Genomic DNA, 8,857 nt, shown 5'->3' with positions numbered 1-8,857 from the left:
AAAATTTAAACGTGTGAATAAATTAGCCGTCACCTTTCACGGACCGGATTTCGTACCCGTTGTTAATTAGTGGCGGATAAAAGTACACAGAAAAATCCCAAATTTTTACAGTAATTATATTTATTTAATTCGGTCTTTTAGTGTGTAAAATCAATCATAAAACTTGATTGATTAATAGCGCTCAATCTCAAGTAAAAATGTACAAAATATTAAAATTTATCAAATAGATTTTAAATATATTTTTAACAAAGCTATAAATTATTTTCGGATCAACGTTTATTTTTAAAACCACGTAAGTTCATTTTTAACTCGTTTACCATCGATCGAATGATAATTGAGGTTACTATCGTCTTCTAAATAAATTTGAAACTATATATATATATATATATACACACACACACACACACACACATTTAATATACTTTATTTACATATATAGATATGTTTTAAATAATAATTATTATAATATCCTATATTTATTTTATTTTACACAATTAATTTTAATAATAACAACATATAATATTTCAAATTATATTTCCAATTATTATATATATATATATATATATATATATATATATATATATATATATATATATATATATATATATATATATATATATACACACACACACACACATCTATTTACAATTAATTGTTTGTGAATCGTCGGGAACAGTTGAACAAATGAATTCATGAAAACAGTTCAAAATTTTTTAGATTCGACATTATAGACTTTGCTTATCGTGTCAAAAATATTAAATCATATATAGATTTGGTTCAAAATAAGTCGAAATTTTTCGGGTCGTGAGATAGGGTGTCCCATAGGTCCTTTGATGTAGTCGTAAGGGAGACCAAAGGTATCACATGTGGGTCGAGTGTGCCGAGAAGAGCACCAAAGATCAAGCGATCTTGGCGTACCCTGGTCACATAATCTGGATTCTGTGGTGCTGCTGTAGCAGATGCTGGAGCAATTGTTAGTGATGGTGCAGGATGTGAGCCATCCAAAAAATTGAAAAGTCCATAGCCATCCAAGGTTGCTTGGATTTGGAGTTTCCATGATGTGTAATTGAGTGATGTGAGTTTGATTATGTTGGAAAGTGTCATAACAATAATCGGGTGTTTGGGATCCGCATCGTACTGGATCGTATGGGATGACATGGTGAAGAAGAAAAGGTTGCCGAGAAAAAAAAAATTATTTACGGATCGGCTTAGCTCGTGATACCATATAGAGTGTTATAGGTTTAACATAACTCATTAATGAATATACAAAGCCTTATATAGGCTACAAGAGATACAAAAAGCTAGCAAACTAGTCCTAGATACAAGGAGTCGATAATATCAACATTATACAAATTACAGTTACATTAGCTAACTATTAGGACTCTTTATGTTTAGATTTATCCTTATCAGATGGAAGCTCTTATAGGCACCAGTGTATGGATAACAAAGCAATAAGAAGATCGGCATCGAGGAGAAGGGAGGGAGGTTGAGCAAAGTTTGGGAAAAGTTTGTTTTTGATTGGCGGCAAGTTTATTTGAAATTAAGATTAGAAAAAGGGCAACAAAGTCAAGGAGATAATTGATATGTTTACCTATATGGCTATATATCTTTGTATATATGGCCCATACCATAATAGATTAGTTACACATATTTTTTTTTTTTTTTTTTTTGAAAGATCAAGCAATTTTATTAAGATAAAGGAAATACAAGTGCGCTAATACAACATAAAGGTAAAAACTAATTACAAATATCAGCCTAATAACAATGCGTGTAAGCAACTAGCAAATGTACAAAACTAAAGGACACGATTGGCAGGGAAGTAAAGGGGTACGCTTAAGAATATCAGGAAAAACTCTTTGGCCTATTTCTAAATCAAAGAAGTGATGGTCACTTGAAAAAACAAGCTGAGAAGAAAACGGGTCACGGTGCTGGCAACTTCAGCGACAAAGCAACTCGAGTCAACTCATTTGATCACAACTAAGATTTAGAGCAAGGCAAAGGATGAAAAAACCTGAATTAGCCAATCCCCGCTTTTGGTGCCGGATTTGCATCGAAAATTTTTGGGTTGGTAATCCATTGTAACCAGTTTAGATTGAGCTTATTACCACGACAGTGAATCCACTCGAAACTATTAGCTTGAATGTTCGAAACAATTTTAGGGGAGCTCAAAACGGGTTTACCAAAGACAGTGTCGTTTCGGTTTTTCCAAATGTGGAATCCGGTAATCCAAATAATAGCTTGCCAAATAGAACTTCCTGTTGATGTTTTAATATTTTGATTTTTTGCCGCCGCTAACTCTGAAAGATTCGACACGTTTAGATCATTAATATCCCACCAATTACTAATGCGGTTCCAAATGTCTTTTGCTTTGTTACAATGAAATATAAGGTGGTCGAGTGTCTCGATAGAATCGTCACATACAGGGCATCTCGTAGAGTGTAGGTCAATGCCACGAAGGTCAAGTTCGGATCTAACAGGGAGACGATTTTGCTTAGCGCGCCATATGAAAATCCCTATTTTTTGTGGAATCAATTTATTTACCTGAGTAGGAATCGGGTTCGGGAGATTCGATGTTTCAAGCTCAGATAAGAGGTTTAATAGGGAAGTAACAGAATAGGAGCTGTTCGGGCTGAATTTCCAAGTCCATTTATCCTCTTTATCCCCTGAAAAAGCAAAACGTTTAAGTTGGTCTTCGAGGTGAAACAGTTCGGTCTCGGCCCTCCATTTAGGTGGGCTGATCCAGGCCCAATTAAAAGACATATCAGCATCTAGCCTTGAGATTCTAGAGTTGACAGTTGCATCTTTTTCCTTTTCTAAACGAAAGAGCTTCGGGTACTTTGCTTTAAGCGTCACCGAATCGCACCATTTATCATCCCAAAAGGAAGTTGCAGCACCATTTCCTAAAACTTTAACAAAAGCGTTAGAAATATCACACCCTAATTTGCTTAGGGTGTGTTCAACATTTAAGATATTGAACCAAGTTATACCGGAAAGCTTTTTAAGTTTTGACTCAGGAAGGGGTGTAATACAACCCAACCCACCATTATTCCCGTATAAGCTTTTAATGACCCGAACCCAAAGTGAATTGGTGTTATTATTGAGAAATTTCCACCACCATTTAACTAAAAGACCAAGGTTTTTATATTTTAAAGATCCGACATTTAGGCCACCCGAGTCGTACGGTAATAAAATTTGTTGCCATTTGACCCATGCCATTTTTCGATCATCCGAAGACCCGCCCCAAAAAAAATCACGTCGCATACCTTCGAGTTCCTTGAGAACGCAAGGAGGGGCCTTGAAAAGTGAGAAATAATAGAGGGGTAGACTACTAAGTACGGATTTGATTAACGTAAGTCTACCTCCAAAGGAAATTGTTTTTGCTTTCCAAGTGGCTAATCTTTTTTTAAATTTATCGAAAATAGGTTGCCAATATTGAATTTGCTTAAGGTTAGCCCCAATTGGAAGTCCAAGATAAGAAAGTGGGAAGCTACCTTCTTTGCAACCGAACCATTTTGAGAGATAATTCAATTCCGATTTTGAGGTACAAATACCATAAACACAACTTTTGCTTAGATTTATTTTTAAACCCGAGAGCTCTTCAAAACATTTGAGTATCTTTAGAGTGTTTCTAACTTCTAATTTGTTCCACTTACCGAAAATGATTGTGTCATCCGCATATTGCAAGTGAGATACAATAACTTTGTCGGTACCAATTTTGACACCTTTTATCACATTTTCTTTGATGGCAAGATTTAAAAGATAATTTAAGCCCTCACTTGCAAGAATGAAAAGAAACGGTGAAAGAGGATCCCCTTGTCTAACACCCCTTTTTGGAAAGAATTGTTCACAAGGTGAACCATTTAGTAGAACGGAAATAGAGGTGGATGTTAGACAAGATAGGATCCATTTAATCCATTTAGGACCAAACCCCATAAGACCCATTATATCCGAAAGAAATTCCCAATCTAAACAGTCAAAGGCCTTTTCAAAATCGACTTTAAAAATAAAATTTTTTTCTTTTTTGGCTTTGAGTTCATCAACGGTTTCAAGTGCGATAAGAATACCATCAAGAATATTCCTATCTTTGATAAAGGCGCTTTGTTCGTTGCCAATTAAAAGTGGGATGATTTTCCTGATCCTGTTTGCTAAGATTTTAGAAAGAATTTTATAGTAGCTCCCGATTAGACTAATGGGTCGGTAGTTGGCGAAATTAAGGGGGTCGTTGACTTTAGGGATTAAAGTAATAAAAGAAGCATTACATCCGTTAGAAATGATACCTGACTCCCAGAACCAGTTTAGAGCACTCAAGAGATCCTCTTTGATGATTTCCCAAAATTTGGTGTAGAAGAGCATGTTGAAGCCGTCGGGACCCGGTGCTTTGTTTGGCCCGCAAGATTTAATCGCCTCTAATGTTTCTGCTTCGGAGAACCTGACTTCTAACAGTTCAGCCTTCGATCTGTCGAGACAAGGGCCTGACCAATTCTTCAATTTGTACTTTTTGCCTCTTGGTATTTCGAATAAAGACTTGAAGTGGTTATGTGCTCCTTTTTTGATCTCAGATGGGTTGGTGGACCAAATTCCGGCTATGTTGATACCGTGAATATTATTTTTATGTTGTCTACGTCGAATCACCGAATGAAAAAATTTGCTGTTTTCATCACCTTCAAGTGCCCATTTGTAGCGTGATTTTTGTTTCAACATTTCCATTTGAGTTTTTTCCTTCTGAATCAAGCTTTCACGATCCTCCATCCATTGTAGCCTTTAAGATTCATCGAGGTTGCAGCTTTCTGCCTTAAGTTCCCATTCGGTAACAATTTTTGAAAGTTCATCAATCTCAAGCTGAAGCTTACAATGGGAAGTGGAGTACCATTTCTGAAGTTCTAACTTTACGTTTTTCATTTTATCACGGAAGATGCAATCCGGTTTCGTGCTTTTGACATTAGAATCCCAGGTCTTTTTAACGATGTCGAATGCGTCTTTATGCTTTATCCATTCATCAAACACTTTAATAGGTTTTGGCCCGAAATCTGTCAACCCATCTTTTAGAATTTACGGGCAATGATCCGAATGTTTTTTGTCAAGAATGGTGGCGGACAGATTTGGCCATTGTTGTAGAACATTTCCAGAAATTAAGATTCGGTCGATCTTGCTAAATTTGCGTCCGTTGTCACTGATTCTGGTATAAAGTCGACCACCCAAAGGCACCTCTAGAAGTTCATTATCATTAATGAAGTTATTAAACATTGCCGCTCTTTTTTCCACGAAAATTGTATTTTTCCTTTCACTTGCGAATCTGACTTCATTAAAGTCACCAAGAATGACCCACATAGCCTCATCATAATTCATTACTTCGGAAAGATCACTCCACATTTTTCTTTTACCTTCATCAGATTGAGGCCCGTAGACATTTATGATGATGAGTTCAGTGCCTGCAGCTAGCCAATTTCCTTTTATCGCAATAAAGGATTCACGCTCGATCACACGGTTAGTACAAAAAAAAAACGAGTATCCCAAACCAGTAGTATACCCCCCGAATTACCTTTTGAGTTTTTAACTGCAAAGTTAAAGTAAGTATTTCCCCAAATTTTGTGAAACCATGATTCAGGGAATTTTCTACTTTTGGTCTCCTGTAACGCTATTATGTTAGGGTTTTCATGAAAGCAGAGTTTTTTAAACCAGTTTGTTTTGATTTTGTCCTCAACACCTAGACCTCTAATATTTAGAGACATTATCTTCATTAGAAACAATACAAAGAAACTCGAAAATAGAGGAAACACTTACAGGGTTTCAACTCTCGAAAGTCCCAGCTTCGCACCAACGTCATCACAATTAAGGGATTTGCTTGACACGGTTTGTGACCCAATGCTGCTGCTATTGCCTGAATTGGACTTACATTTTGAGAATTTCTTTATCTTTTTGACCGGTTTCGAACGAGCCTGTGCTTTAGTGTTCTGAATTTTTGAAGAAGAATTCCAATTTCTGAATTTTCGAATGTTACACATAATTTACACATTGCATGTTTCATATTGTGTGTACAACTAATAATGTATGATGTATGATTTTTAATTAAACCGATAGCTATAGCTATATTTCATAGCATTATTGAAACTCAATTATGGAGATTTGAAGATAACATAACGTCGATGTATTGGTTGATGGACACTGTGTGGACCCATTTATGTCAAGAATTATTATATATCGCTTGCTTGTTCAATTTCACGACATTTGTTCAATTTCGTGTTGCCCGGGCCTTGGTTTTACTAGTTCGTATTCATGTCCCCTTAATTTATTACCCGTAATAGTTTTTTGTTGATCATTATTTTTTCAAGCCGACAGCTCCATGCCAAGTTACTCAAGTACATGGTAAGTATTCTTTTTCCAACTAAGAATATTTTGAAATTAAAAACAAGATTTGGAATTATCAGTTAATAGTGTATTATTTATTATATCAAGTTGTGCTATTAGAATAACCAAAAATTATCTCTAATCACGTGAATAACACAAGTTTTTTAAAAATTAAATAAACTTTTTTTTGTAGAGAATATATTCTAAAGCAAGGCTAAACGAGTTGAAAGGTCTTTAAGTCCTAACAAATAATATGAGCTATTATTAAAAAAAAAAAAAGACTCTTAGACGCCAACGAAAAATATAAGTTATATAAAAATGTCTTAAGCTTTAACGAATAATATAAGTTATTTAAAATAAGGCCATTTGGGCCTTGTTTAAATTTTAGCGGACTTTTTTTTTCTAGCTCATTTGATTGTTGTTCTTGAGCTTATTGTGCTTGGTATTCACTGCTTCAGTTGGGGTAGTAGAGAAATACCACAATCTGCACAGACTAACCTACAATCTGCGTGCAGATGGAGTCAATCTGCGTGCAGATTGAGTCAATCTGCTTACAGATTGACCTTATTTTATGTGCAGATTGATCGAACAGATGAAATCCACATATGACATTCAATCTGTTGCAGGTTGATCTTCAATCTCTATGCAGATTGAACTCAATCTTCGAACAGATTGAACCCAATCTGCACACAGATTGAACCCAATCTGCACACAGATTAAGTTCATCTACAAAATTCACCTACTCAATCGAATGTGCAAATTCTTAAATCAATCGAATCAATGTTTGAAATTGATGTTACCTTGTTCCATTAGCAGCGACTAGAAGATTTTGTGAAGGATTCAAGGTCTGAAAATAACTGAATCATAAAAATCAAAGTTGTAGTTCATCTTCATCATTCGACACTGTTCATCATGAAATTGAGGAATTTGATGATGATTTGGAGTATAATCCTTCAAGGAAGTTGATAATCGCTGCCTTAGGATCTTGTTTCAATCGATTTTAACTTTCAGTTTTATTGATTTTAATGTTTGGTAAAATTACATCGTGGTTCGCTGAGTTCTCTCCATAGGAGAATTCTTTAGGGATCCTTTCACTATATATATATATATATATATATATATATATATATATATATATATATATATATATATATATATATATATATATAGAGAGAGAGAGAGAAAGCATGTATCTACTGTTCACAACGTTATTTTATTTTCATGGGCATAACATATTACATATATTGAACGACATAAATATAAATATATTAAAAAATTAGCAATGCGTTGAAAACTAAAATGATTACATAAGGTTTAGCAACCATTAATTAGAATCAATCTTGAACCAAATAATTACATAAGGTTTAGCAACCATTAATTACAATGAATGTTTAATCTAATAGAAAGTTAAATTAAATATTTAGAGACAATACTATAAAAAAAATGTGACACACACACACACACTCTCTCACACACAGTCGCAGGTAGAACGGGCACGTAGACATTACTGATTAAGACCTTGCACGAGAACGTGATCGCAAACTTAATCGTCCACCTTATTGCCTTTGCTTTTACCGTTGGAACACCGACCACATACGTGCGCACCACTTTTGACAAACCCATTTTTTCACCCCGAGCCAACACACATTGTACGAATGTATCATTAACTGTGACTACTAGAAATACCTCTTGTTCATCTTCTTCGGTCGATCACAACAACGTTTCCACTGGAGAAGATTTACCCGAAGTACTGAAGACTCTAGTGTACCGAGTTCGACCCGAATCTCCACTAGTTTCGACTTTCCTTGAGCTCCCACTCAAATAAGACCCCTAAATAATACCGTAAAGCATTAGCACGCTAGGACTTTTAGCACCTACAAAACCACCAAGCCATTTCTCGAAAGGAACATCAACCATATACATAGTTCCCTTTTTGTATCCGCGAGCAATACCACAATCTCCCCTAAACACTATCCACTTATGATCCCCAAAGAGTACATGCCACCTATCATCATCCAATTGCCCAGCCGAGATCAACCTACTTTAGAGCTTGGGGATGAATCTCACATTCCTTAAGATCCAAGTATAATCAAATTGTAACCACGAGATCACTAATACCCACAACATCAAGTGTACTCTCATTCGCAACTCGAACCATACCGGAATATATTTTGAAATTCATCATCTCATTCATGTATGAGGTAACATGATATGAGACACCTGGATCTAAAAATATGATAATTCAAGGTAACGACTGAAAAAAATAACCGTCATTAACAACATCCGAAGCATATAATTGAATAAAACTGTAAAAGAAAGTTATAACGAAACTCACTGTTGAAGGAAGATCGCAGACGAAACGGGTGCTACCGAAAGCCACCAACTAAGGTAAACAACGGGAGATGGTGGGAACGGTAGGCTAGTTTTTTTTTCAATCGTAGCCAGAAATTAGGTTTCACAGTCAATATGCCGCAACCCTAAAACACGGAATGAGACGCTCATCCGTCAAATA

This window comes from Rutidosis leptorrhynchoides, chromosome 3 (assembly GCF_046630445.1).
Source record: "Rutidosis leptorrhynchoides isolate AG116_Rl617_1_P2 chromosome 3, CSIRO_AGI_Rlap_v1, whole genome shotgun sequence".
In the NCBI taxonomy this organism is placed as follows: Eukaryota; Viridiplantae; Streptophyta; class Magnoliopsida; order Asterales; family Asteraceae; genus Rutidosis; species Rutidosis leptorrhynchoides.
This window is presented reverse-complemented; position numbering follows the sequence as displayed.